This window comes from Chinchilla lanigera, unplaced genomic scaffold (assembly GCF_000276665.1).
Source record: "Chinchilla lanigera isolate Chin_1 unplaced genomic scaffold, ChiLan1.0 scaffold00020, whole genome shotgun sequence".
Classification (NCBI taxonomy): domain Eukaryota; kingdom Metazoa; phylum Chordata; class Mammalia; order Rodentia; family Chinchillidae; genus Chinchilla; species Chinchilla lanigera.
Window position 1 is genome coordinate 22,223,080 of NW_004955421.1, and position 13,393 is coordinate 22,236,472.

General features: G+C 42.1%; 1 long non-coding RNA gene across 1 annotated transcript; it reads left to right on the plus strand.

Annotated features, from left to right (window-relative positions):
* The first annotated feature begins 751 nt into the window (after positions 1-751).
* On the plus strand, positions 752-12,611 carry LOC102024470. Its single transcript, XR_260814.2, has 3 exons — positions 752-903; positions 12,243-12,301; positions 12,531-12,611. It is a non-coding gene; the product is annotated as an uncharacterized LOC102024470 (long non-coding RNA).
* The last annotated feature ends 782 nt before the right edge of the window (positions 12,612-13,393 follow it).

Below are 13,393 nucleotides of genomic sequence, written 5' to 3' on the forward strand. Positions count from 1 at the left end.
AAGGAGGCAGGAACTCGGTACAGAAGAAGGGAGTCTATGTACTAGGTGGGCCAGGCTAACTTTCAGGCCCCTAGGACTGCCCACACGCCTGTGTGGGGAGCCCAGCATTCAGAAAGTGACGCTAGCAGGCCAGCCACATGTGGCCCTCCCAGCCCACAGGTGAAGTTCGTCTTCTAGAGTTGTCAGCTGAGCTTCTCTCCCCTAAAGCCCCTGTAAGACCTGACTGTGAATCTCCCATGGTAGAAGCAGAGTTCCCCCTCCCGAACACATCGTCATGACTTGATACATTTATCACAAGTGGCATTTACTTGTTTAATCTTCAAAACATGTTGACATAGTAGCTATTTTTATTGACCCATTTAAAGAAGAGAAGACTTTGACTTCAGGACTTTAAATAACCTCCTTAAGGTCATACATCAAGTATGTTAGAGTCTGGCCCTCCATCAGACTGGCTCCAAAGCTCACATCTTTGCCACTGTGCCAAAGAGAAGCTCTCAGAGCAACTAGCAGGGCCAATCTAACACAGGTTGTGAGCACTGACAGAGGGTCATCTGCTGAGATCTCGCCAGAAGTGGGGAGCAGCTGCCAGGAACCATATATCTAGGCAGGTAAGAACTAGAGAAAGAAAATCAGTGCCGGGACATGGTGCGGGTGGGTGCAGGACTAGTGCTGTCAAGCTGTCCCCTCCCCCACATCGGACTGCTCCTCTTGCTTGTTCCATTGACCAGGCGCAGGAAGTCATGCAGGAGCCTAGCTACTGACCTGTGGAAATGGAGAGATTCTGCAGGAGCTTGGGTCTTTGTGACAATAGATCCTGATCAACTCACAGTCCTGTAGAGGTGCACTCCCTGGACAAGATGGGGCATAAACCCTGGTCACTCACTGTGGTCAATCAGCTGAGAGGTACTGGGTTTCATCATTTCTGTAGCAGAAAGAGGACTCCACTTCCCACCCAAGCTCACATCACAAGGGTATAGATAATGGGTCACTGGAAAGACACATCTCATGTTATGGATTGAATGATGCCTCCCGAAAATGCATGTGGGAGATTCCTAATGACTAATACCACAGATACAACCGCATTGGAGATAGGGTCTTTACAGCACTAATCAAGTTAAAATGAGGCCATTAGAATGAGCTCTACTCTAACATGATAGGTATCTTATAACAAAGAGAAATTTTGACAAACACACACATACAGGGAAGAGAATGTGAAGGTACAAGGAGAAGATGGCACCCTATAATCTAAGGAGAAAGGCCTAGGACAGATTCCCCATCACAGTACTCAGAAGGAATCTACTCTGCCAACACCTTGATTTTGACTCCTAGCTTTAGAACTACAAGGTAATGCACTTCTGTTTTGTAAGCCACCCTGTCTATGCACTTTGTTACAGCAGCCCCAGCAAGCTAATGCACCACTCTAAGGGGAGGTTAGAGTTCAAAGCCTGTCTCCTCACTCCGACACCCAGAAAGGTGGCTGAGGACTTGGTCCAGAACTGTCCTTTTTTCCTGGTCTAGTTCTGCTTTTATACAAAGCACATGAGGAGTCACACTCTCTAGATTCTAGAGAAGATCCAAGGGTAAAAGAAGGAGGAAGGGAATAATCCCTGCTACACTGGGAAAATCTTCTGACAAATTCTGATGTGACTTCCCAGACTCTATACTTCCGGTTAGTATTCATAAGCCTGGCCCTGATAAGAACCAGCTTAGCAATCACGAAATAACTTGACCTCTCCCACCCTTATGACTTCCAAAGAAGTAAAGAGTCATTTAAATTGAAAGAACAACATACAGTGTGTAGCAGTTTGAGTGAGTTCATTTCTTCCTCACACAGAAATGTAACTCGGCGTTATTACCACAGGGCCTGAGGTTGGGTGAAATTCAGGCTGGGACAAAAATAAAGGTTTGAACACTCTTCAATTTAAATGGCATCATAAAGTTTATTTGACCTAGTTTTCCATCCAGGATGAAAAGGCAAAAGTTGGGTAATTTATATTTCAACAAATGTGACTATTGTGGGTCATTTGAGGCCAGTCATTCAATGGTTGGCTAGTTGTTATCTTAAGAAAGATTTTCCTTACATGGTTCTGAAATGTGATTTCACCTATTGGTCTCCTTCTTTCTACATTCTCTAGATAGAATCTAGAGCACCAGAAGAAAAAAAAAAAAAAAGAGTAACCCCTTCTCTAATTGCCAGTGCTCTGCATAGTTGTACATGGCATCATGCCGCCCCCTGTATCCTGTCCTGTCCAGGCTACATAGCACTCATTCTCTCCAGAGTTTCTTACGTGACACACACCCAGGTCCCTCACCACACTGGTAACTCGGCTCTTGACAGATGGCAGCTTTTCAAAATTTCTTGATGATGTGTGCCTGGCCTCCAGCACAGTAGGGTGACCAATACCAATGGCAGGGAGATGACACATCGCTGTTCTGAATACTGGACTTCTAAGAATAAAGCTAGTAATCCAATAGGCTTATGCTCAAATACTTTGCTGTTCATTCTATAAATACTGTTGCACACTCTACACATACGTGCCTAGATTTCAAGGAACACAAAGATGAATAAGGCTCACAAGAAGTGCAGAGAAGATCAGAAGGCATATGGTTATAAGGTACTGCATGAAGGCTGGAAAAGTGCGCAGGGAGCTTAGAGGAAGAGAGCCTGGCATCTGCTCCACATGCTGCAGGGGCAGAGTGGGTACATGGGAAGACTTCCGAGAGAGGTGACAAGATGATAAATCGACTTTTCAGTCTTACTGGTTTTCAGGCAATGGGATTTATACATGGAAACAGGAGGCTGGACCTAGGCTTAGTTGAAGATCTAGGGTGCCATCAGTGTCCACAAAGCACAGGTTGAGTGAAGCAGCAGCACAGAGCAAGCAAAGATGGAATCCTAGCTGGAGATCTACCTTGCTCACCTGTAGCCCATTCTCGGAAGAGTCCATGCTTCCTTTAAGGTTCTACTGCTGCTATTTTGAAATTCTTAATTTTTTGAGCAAGAGGCCCTGTGTTCTCATTTTGCACTGGGCCCCATTGACATCGCATTTGGTTCCATGTGCAGCTGCCACATAGGGATGGCCCATACCACACAGTCTCTGTCTCCATCAGAGGCCCCCATCATCTCGAACTGCCGATCATAGCAGGATCTTTGCTAGGTTTCCACCCAGCAAACCTTTGGCCTTGTCTTTTGTTAGCGTCTTTGTCCAGCGAGCACTGATGATACCGTCCGTCGCACCCTGAGTTGGAGGAGGACTATTCTGTTGGTACCAGACTATTAAGCGTGGACTAGAGAGAACCCAGATACCAAATGATACTTTACTTCCCACCTTCAGCAGCACTGGCTGGCCAGGCTGGGCTGAGTCAGTGCCTGGTTCCCAGACTCTCCCTGGTCACAGCAAACTCGAGGCTCCAGAGCTTTTTCCTTGGCAATTCTAGCCAAGATGTGAGATGTGGTTGGGAAAGACGTCTTACCAAGCCCGACTATGAAATCAGCCTGGTTGGCTGATCAGTCAACTTTCCCCCAGAGCCCTGTCTTCCATAGCCACTACAAGCAAAAGGAGGGACAAACAAAGCTCAAGTTAAAGGATAATGATTTTGTTGCCTAAGAAGGATAACATTCCACAGTGGTTAGGTTAACTCCTTTCAATTCAGCAAGGGAGCTTAGGTAGAAAATGGTAGAGTTATTCTTTTCCAGTAAGAACTAAACGGTTGTAAACAAACAAAAATTACCTTAAACATCAACAGAGAAGATTTTGATTTGATATGAAGGAGAATTTCACAACAGCTCAGACTTAGAGCTGTCTGTAGGGGAAACCAAACCAAAGAAAATTTAACCTGCACAGGAGTTTTGTCTAGACAGAATAAAAAGCACCTTCGTATTTCCTAAAGTCCCTGTCACAGGGCTTTGCAAGGAAGGTTTTTTCTATCAAGGCTAACAGTGGGCCAGTAAATGCCTGAACTTACGCAGGAAAGCTTTTTAGGATATCCCGGGAGAGATCACCCGCTTTTCCAAGAACTAGGCTATCCAAATAAAACTCTTGGTCTAAATTCACCTAACTAATTTTAAAGAGAAATATTTAGTTACTGATTCTGGAGTCTTTGTAGTCTTATGCAAGTCCCAGTTCTGCACAGTCATAACTGAAGAAATAAGTAAATAAAATTGTGTTCCCGAAGAGTCTCAGGGGAAAGAGTAAGACTTTATTTGTAATCCAAAACTTGTGAGGAAACTTTAGTTCTGTCTTCAGATGGAGGTTTCCACTGAAAAGGGAACAAAAACATGCAAAGTGGTTTTGCAACAAATTAGCCTCAGTTTTAAAAAAAATGCAGAGATGTAAAGAAACACCAGCGAACACCTAAAAGGGATTTCTCCAGCCTAGAACACAGGGCCTTCAATAAGGCAAATGGAATGTGATGCTGGAATCTGTCCCTCCAACATTCTCATTTCTAACCCTTCATCAGCCCACTGGAAGAGGGAGTGGCAGGTAAAAAAAGACAGTTCCTTCATATGTAATGATATCTTTATTGTTACATCTTCTTTCTCCACAACAAATGCAAAAATTATACTGATGGCGTTTGGAGAATGAACTATCAGATACTTATTTCATGGTTTTCATTCATTCATTCTCCAATCTAACAATTATCTGTTGATTGTCTGCTACGTGCCAGGGGCTATGCTGTTTATTAGGCGGTAAAAGCCCCTTCCTTCGGGTAGCTAGTGTTTAGCACACACAGATAGACGTGCCATACACACCTTGGAATTGAAATGTCCCTAATATTGGTCTTGAGATCCAAGAGAGGACAAAAGCTGTATGGTGCATTGATAATTGCATAAGCTCCTTTGTTGTATATATGCCTGACAGGCAAAAATTTCAGTTGTGATTAGGCTTTAATAGGAGCTAAATTCTCCACTTCCTGTTATACGTTTGATGATTATACGAATTTCATGTGGGCCTACTTCTGGCTCTATACATTTCAAATCTCTTTTTTCTTCCGATACCCCCATCCCCATTCTGAGGCTCAGCATCTTGGGATGCATTCATATGGCAAAAATTCCACAAGCTCTGGACCCTCATGCCATAATGTCAGAGGGTGGCAGAGGTGTCCATGAAACCATAGCTACACGAGCACAACAGCACATAATGTAGCTGCGCACACAGTGACTGAAACTCCCTAAATGAGAAGGGAAATGGACAGCAATCCTCACTGAAGTTAAAATAGGTTGTTTTACCGTCACACACACGCACACATACACACACACACACACACACACACACACACACACACAGAGATCATGTAGAGAAGTTAGAAACTCCTCCCAGAGTCTTGGTGGAGGCTCTACAAAAGGGCCTAAAGCAGAAGCTTGAGCCTGGTGAGCTTTATTTTCATCATGATCAATATGTATCTACAAAGAGACTGAATTCTGGGAATGTCTAGCCATTCCTGGCTGTTTGAGTAGCCTTAACTCACACATTTCCCTGTGGAGAAAAAGTAAATCTCTCAGTTGCCTAGATTCCAAGCCCTAAGGCTGCATTATGCTTATGTCCAAGGGTTATAAACATGAACTTAAACCAGGCTTCTTCATAAACGCCAATAAAAGATACTGTGACATTAAATTTTTCTGCTAATTTTAAATCTGACCTTCTTTCTTCTTCCATGGTCCTCTCCCATTTTCCCTATTGTTTGGGTTTTTCTCTGCTAGGCTTTTTAGTCTGTGTATTTTCTACTTCAAATTTTTGCTGTCTTCCGTTCCCTTTTGAGTCTTCTCATTGTTTTCTGTCTAGTCTTCACTGTGTGTGTGTGTGTGTGTGTGCATGTATGTGTGTGCATGTGTGTGTGCACGTGTGCATGTGTGTGTATGTGTATGTGTTTTACTGGTGATTGAACCTTGGGTTTTCACACTGAGCTACATCCCCAGAACTTTTTGATTTTTTATCCTGAGACAAGGTTTTGCTAAATTGCGTAGGTTAGGCTTGAAGTCACAGTTCTCCTGCCTCAACATCCCAGAACTGTGGGATCATAGGCGTACACCCCCATACCTGGCCACTCGTCACCCTTCTTAAGCCCTTTCTTGCCATGCCTCTGCTTTCCTCTTCTGTCTTTTCCTCACTCCCTTTCTCCATAGGTAGATCTCTACCCCTCTCTGCGTCTTATTCCTCTGAACTCTTTTTACTCTAAACCCTTGTGTTATCAGTCTGCATCTTTCTTGGACTCTGATTCTATCTTTCTCTAATTCTTCCATTTTTCCCCAGATACGACCCATTCTCCACTGCAGCCTTTTCCCCACTTACTGATGAAATATCTAAGCGTGTGTTTGATCTTGGAACACGTCCTTATTATATGTTGTTTTTCCTTCCTGTGGCATGAACTCTTTTTATTTTTTTGATACCAGGAATCAAACTCAGGACCTCGTGCTTGCCAGGCAGACACTGTGCCACTGAGCTATATCCCCAGCTGTGGCATGAACTCTTTCAAGGACCCTTTAACCTCCAAGTTGTAAAACAAGGAGCAAAGCCAAAACCAGGGAGTTTGTCCAGTGCCTCTAGCTTTTGTGCTATGGGCGGTGCCCCCGAGGGGAAAGTCCCTTGGTACACCCTGTATCTCACACTCAGGAGAAGCAGAGACCCAGTTTATTGGGGATCCCACTTCACACTTTGTTTTTTCTTTAATTCCATCTGGTTGTCTTTTCTGATTTCCTACAGATATGTTTATCACTCCGTCAACAAATTCTACTGAACATCCTTGATGAGCTATGAAAAACAAAGCAAAGTTCCTGTCATCAGTGAACCAACTTTCCAGGGCCTGTGGATGCAAAACCCTAACTACAAACAAGTGTAGGACATGGAATATATAAAACAGTGCTGACTATAAATGCACCAGGTCAGAAAAGGGAGAACCCAAGGCAGTGAAAGAGGCCTTTGCAGATGAAGAAGGCTGGGCTGCTTGTTGGGGAAGAGCAGTCGAAGACTTAAAAGAGAAAGAGGGCCTCTTAAGAGGAATCAGAAGATCAAAGCCAGAGTGATTAAAACATAGCACTAAGAGAGTGTTTAAGGAAAAAAGAGCTCTGGTGGGTCTTATAAAATAAGGACCGAGAATTAGCCCTGCATTTAGGGACGTGTAGGTTATTGATGACCCCCATAAGGGAAGATTTAATGGACTAGGAGGAGCTTAAGTCTGGAAGACAGCCTCCAAGACAGTGCCCAGTGACATCTCTCTTCTGTTATTCATCCCCTTCCTAGTCCCTTCTACATGGACTAGAGCTGGTCTCCCTGACAGACAGAATGTTACCAGAGTACTAGTGTATGACATCTGAGATTAGATTCTGAGATTAGATTATAAAAGATTACAGCTTCCAATTTGGGGTCCCCTCCCCCCTCTCTGATCACTTGCTCAAGGGAAAACCAGTTACCAGACTGAAGAGCACTTTGGGCAGCCTAGGACAGGCCCTCGTGATGAGGAACAGAGAACCCTAAACAACAGCCCCCAAGCAGCCCCCCTTGCCAACCCCCACATGCGTGAGCTTGGAAGCGGATACCAGCAATCAAGTGATGTCAGTTCCAGGCAACAGCACATTCTCATCTCTGAAACATAATAACCCACACCCACAACTCAGAAGAGGAGAGGTCTATTTGCCTCATGGTTATAGCCTGTGGTTAGCTGGCTCCAAGGCACAGTGCCATGCTGGATGAGCTTGGTGAAGGAGAGCTTCTCCTGTCATGAAAGCCAGAAAACAGAGAAAGAAGGCAGGAGCTGGGGAGGGAGACATACACTTTCAGGCCATACCCTCAGTGAACCACCTCTTCCAACCAGAACCGAATTCCTACTAGCAAGTCAGTTATATCACCCCCATAATTCAATCACCTCCAAAAGGCCCACCTAGAAGAGTATGAGGCCTCTGGGGGACATCCTGGATCTGAACCATAGCAGCAACTTTATCACAGATCCTGAGCTACATCCATCCACCTAGCTAAGCCTTTCAAGATTCCTCAAGCACAGAACAACAGCTGACCAAAGAGGAGCAAATGGGAGGAAGCTCCTACATTGCCATCTGCTACTCAGAAACTTGCTCTTATTCTCCTAAAACAGAGATTTATTGAAGAGTTCTATGTCTCCCCATTTCCCTAGCTAAATCTTTTTTTTTTTTGGACATGTCTTTGAGAAGGTAGGAAATTCCTTTGATCTTGTCACCAAAATTAAAACCATGATTTCTAAGACAAGAGCATGGAGAGACAGTCCTAGGACCTCCACCATAGCAGCACCTGCAGGAAGGGGATCCCGTTGCTTTGGCTTTTCTTTAATTCAGATAGCTACCAATATTAGATGAATGAAATTTATTTAAACAGAACTGATGCAACTGATTGCAGCTTTTAGAGGTCCACTAGAAGAGAGAAACTTCTCCACCATGAAAATCAAGGTCTTTCCTTTTTGAATTTATAAATGAAATATAGTATTTGTATGTCTTTTAAGGTATACTCTGGTAATTTGATACATGTATACAGCATGTGACAATCAAATGAAGATAAAAACACTTCCATCTCTGCAAACATTGGTCATTTGTGTGTGTTGGAAATTTTATTCTCACTTTCTAGTTGTTTTGAAATAGATCACAAAATGTTTCAATCAATGGCTATGCTATTGTGCTACAGAAAACCCAGGCCAAATATTTCTGCTATAGTTGTGTTTTGGTGCCACACTGAGCATCTTTTCATCTTTCATGCGCCCTCCCCTCCCCAGACTCTAGTGACCACTAGTCCATTCCATCCTTCTATTGGCTGACTTATTAACTTCTACAAACAAATGAGAACATGTGGTATTTGTCTTTCTTGTCTGGCTTATTTCACTTAACGCAATAACCTCCCATTCCATCCATATTCCGTGCCAGGATTTTACTCTTGAAAATGGCTTAAATCAAGGGCCAAGAATTTTAGAGTATATATGCCCATACCACCCAGCTTCTTGGTTGGATCAGCTTTTAAGGACATTTAGGTTCCCACAGATGTCAAGAAAGTGAGTAGGACCGTGCTGACACCTTGCACAGCTCCAAGGCTGCCTTTACATTGTACCTTCCTGGATCTGTGCAAGGCGGGGTCTTCACACAGAAGAAGTGAGGCAGAAGATAGGATGTGACTAAAACTCATGACAAAGCAAGGAGGCCTGGCTAAATCCACTGACACACGCGCAGAGCCATTCCCGAAGCCCTGCACACGGACTTCTCCTGAGAACTTTAACAGGTTTTTGATAGGATGACCTGGACATGAGTGCAGTATGGGAAATATCTTTATTAATTAAGTTCACTGGTGCACTTTAAATATACGTAACGATCACTTTCAACACAGGGACTTTGTACCTGTACAAGACTTATCTCAACTCCTCCTTTTTTTCCCTGTTCACTTATCTTCCATTGAACCCCTCTTCCTCTCCTTATTTATAAAAGCTTTACTTCCCTTTTTCATTTGTTTTTCTTTTCCCTTCCTTCCTTTCCCCTTCCCACTCCCTTTTTCCCTGTCCCAATTGAGCATTTTCTTAATATCTAGTATTTCATAATATCTAGTATACATTCTGGTCCTTATTCACATAATATCTAGTATACATTCTGGTCCTTATTCACATTTTTGGCTTCTCACACCAGAGAAACAGTGAGATATTTACACGTGCATGTTTAATTTATTTCATTTAAGAGTATGGTCTCAAGGTCTATCTATTTACCTAGAAATGTCTCAAGTTTGTCCTTCTTTATGGCTGAGTAGTACTCCACTGTATAAAAAACACATATCTTCTTTAACCATTTATTGGTTGATGAACGTTTGGGCTGTTTTCAAGATTTAGCTTTTTCAAATTGTATTGCTATAAACATGGGTATGCATATATTGCTATGGTGTGATGCTTTTAATTCTTTCAGGAAGGTACCAAGGGGAATAGCTGGGTCAAATGGGACCTCTAGTTTTAGTTTTTTGAGGAATCTCCACACTGATTTCCACTGTGGTTGAACCAGTCTACACTCCCACCAGCAGTGGAGAAGAGTTCCTTTTCCCCCACAGCCCTACCAGCATTTGTTATTTGTTGATTTCTTGATAATAGCCATTCTTTCTGGGGTGAGATGGGAAATGTGAAAAAAAAGACAATCACCATTCAGCATTTGTGATTGTGTCTCTTCGTGGTAGTCTACCCTATGCTATAGGATATATTTTCTTTTTTTTAAATTTTTTCTCCTTTTTTCCTACCTTTACTTGGCCCAAATCCGCACTGCAGAGTCTATTTCTGTCTACCTTTAATCTGCTTTTACTTGGTCCAATTCACTCTGCAAAGCCTGTTTTTTCCCTACTTTTAATGTATGTGAAAATTTGCCAGCATTTACACTTATTTCATTCAGTTCTTTGCTCGGGACAGAATGAACCTAGAAGTCACCGCTAGAAGGAGGCTGGAACTCCCCAAAGCCCAGTAACAGGAAGAAGAGATGGAAATAAATGGTGCTATTGTTCTGTGGGTACAGTGCTCCTGTTCAGGGTGATGAAAAAAAGTTCTGAAAATGGATAACGGAGAAGGCTGCAGAGCACGGAAGTTGATCTTAATACCATTGAGTGCTGCACTCAAAACTGTCAGTTTTATGTTATCTATTTACCATGATAAAATTAAACAAAGGGAAACAATGCAGGAAGTCCTTGGACCAACAAGTTTGCAGTCCTGGGTTGTAAAGAACATATAAAAATATAAGTATGACATGTAAATATGCCTCGGCCCACCTAAGATCATGGAGAGGGAGCAACTAGTGAGCGCAGGATGCTTGTTTGTCAATAAATGCTACATTTGGAATTAATAAGGAGCTTTGAGAGAGACGGCATTACACTGAATCTTGAAGCATGGTTAAGAGTTCATTGGACAGAACTGCGATCCTTTGGATAGTTGTTAGAAAAGCTTGGTGTTTGCCTCTCCTAGTTAAAAAGACACCATGCACAGAGGGCAGAGTGGGAGTGGAGGAGAATGCTGCAAATGTGGAAAGAAATGGCACCATAAAGCCAAGAGACAGGTTGCTAGCGAAGGAAGGGGAGAAGCCCCAGAGGGAAGCCTGAGTTCCCAGGGAGAGAACGGGGAGTACCAGCAAGCAGTTCCCATAAAGTCAGCTCAGCAATGGACTAGCACCTATGAACAGCCAAGGAAAGGATCTAAAAGTTAAGTAATATGGGAGGGAACCTTCCACCCTTCCCTCACACACCCTGCGGCCCCGCCCGCTCCCTTCCGGCCTTGGGGAAAATGGAGTTATAAAACCGATAGCCCGGTTCTTGGCAATTTGATTACAATGACCTGCTTTGGGAAGCAATCACAAAGCTAACAAGAAGGAGAGTTTCCGGTAAAACAGACACCTAAGCATTTTTCTTCCTCTTCCAGTTGGCTCTTTGAATCCAATATCTATATTTTCACACTAGAAATTATATAGTGCAATAAGTATTCTTGTACAGGGAAGCAATAAGCCAGCAGAATATTTGAGGCTGGAACTTTGCTGAAAAATCCAAATTTGTTATGTGCCAGTGATATTCACAGGCTTCCAAAAATACCTGAGAAACAGCAAATTATGGAGAGTTCTGTCCATAGGAACAGTATTCCTTAGGAAAACACAAATCAAAACAACAATGAGATCTCACTCTACATCCCCAGAATGACTGGCATGAAAGATAGCAATAGCACCAAATGCTGGTGAGATGCAGAGGAACTGGATCACTCATACGTTGCTGATGGGCATGTAAAATGATACAGCCGCTCCAGAGGACTCCGGCAATTACACTCCTGGGCATTTAAAATAGTTTATAAACATGTACATGAATGTTTATAATAGTTTAATTTATAATAGCCCACAACTGGAAGTAATTTGTATATCCTTCAAAGAGTGAATGTCTAAACAAACTGTGGCATCCATACCATAGAATATTACTCAGCAAAGAAATGAGCGCTAGAATCTGGATTAACACCCAGACAATTATGTTGAATGGGAATAAACAAAAAAGACAACCCTAAAAGGTTATACATAGCATGATGTCACGTAAAACAATTTACAACAATCTTGAATTGCCAAGAGGATGGAGATGGAGAACAGATTAGTTGTCAGGGGTTAAGTTGGGAATGAGAGCAGGAAGGCAGCGGGTGTGGATGTAGAAAGGCCATACAAAGGAGCCTTACAGTGATGCTAACCTTCTGAATTGACTGCACTGGTATCAATATCCCTTTTGTAAAATTGTACTATAACTTTGCAGAATGTTACTACTGGGGAAAACAGATCAAAACTAAATAGAATCTCTTCATTCTTCAAATTGTAAGTGAATCTACAGTTATCTCTTAAACACTGAAGTTTTCTAAATTAAAAATAAAATTGGAATCACATTGTACATATATTTTACATTTTATAGTTTTTAGATTTTATAGTTTTTATATCTTGAGTATTTTCTCATTGTCTTAAATATGTTTATGTTTTATTTCTTGATCACTCTATACCTTACTTATGGAAGTACTGAATAATTATTTAGTTATTCCTTTTCTTACAGATTTGCCTATTTCAAACATTGTGCTATGAATATCCTGGCACCCTTCTCTCTTTTAAACAGTTTTGTTGAGACCTAAATCATGAGACATACAACTCATCCATTTAAAATGTATAATTTGGCTGGGGATGTAGCTCAGTGGCCCAGCACCTGCCTGGCAAGCACAAGGTCCTGAGTTCAATTCCTGGTACCAATGAATAAAAAATAAAATAAAGTGTATAATTCAGCCAAATGTGGTTGTGCATGTCTGCAATCCCAGCACTTGGGAGGATCGCTGCAAGTTCAAGGTCAGCCTAGGACTCGTAGAGAGTTCAAGTCCAGTCTGAAGTATATAGCAAGAACCTGTCTCAAAAAGCCAAAAAAGAAAAAAAAAACTAATAAATAAATAAAATGTATAAGTCAATGTTATTAGTCTATTCACAGTGTTATGCAAGCATTATCATAGTCTATTTTAAAATGATTTGTTCCCCTCAAATAAATATCACACTTACTAGCAGTTAATCTCAATTCCTAACCACCACCATTTTCCTACCCCAGACCTAAGCAATCCTAATCTATTCTTATCTCCATAAATTTATCTTTTCTAGGCATGTCATGTAAACAGAATCCTACAGCATATGGCCTTTTGTGACTGGTTTCTTTTGCTTAGCATAATGTTTAAAGGGTCATCTGTGTTCTATCCTCCTTCAATATTCATTCATTCTTACTGCCAAATAATATTTCATTGTGCAGATATAGCACATTTTATATTTCTATTCAACCACTGAGGAACATTAGAATTTTTTTCTCCTTTTGGTTATGATATTGTTATGGTTTATGTCTGTGTGTCCCCCCAAAGCTTCATGCGGCCATGGGGCAGGCTTTTA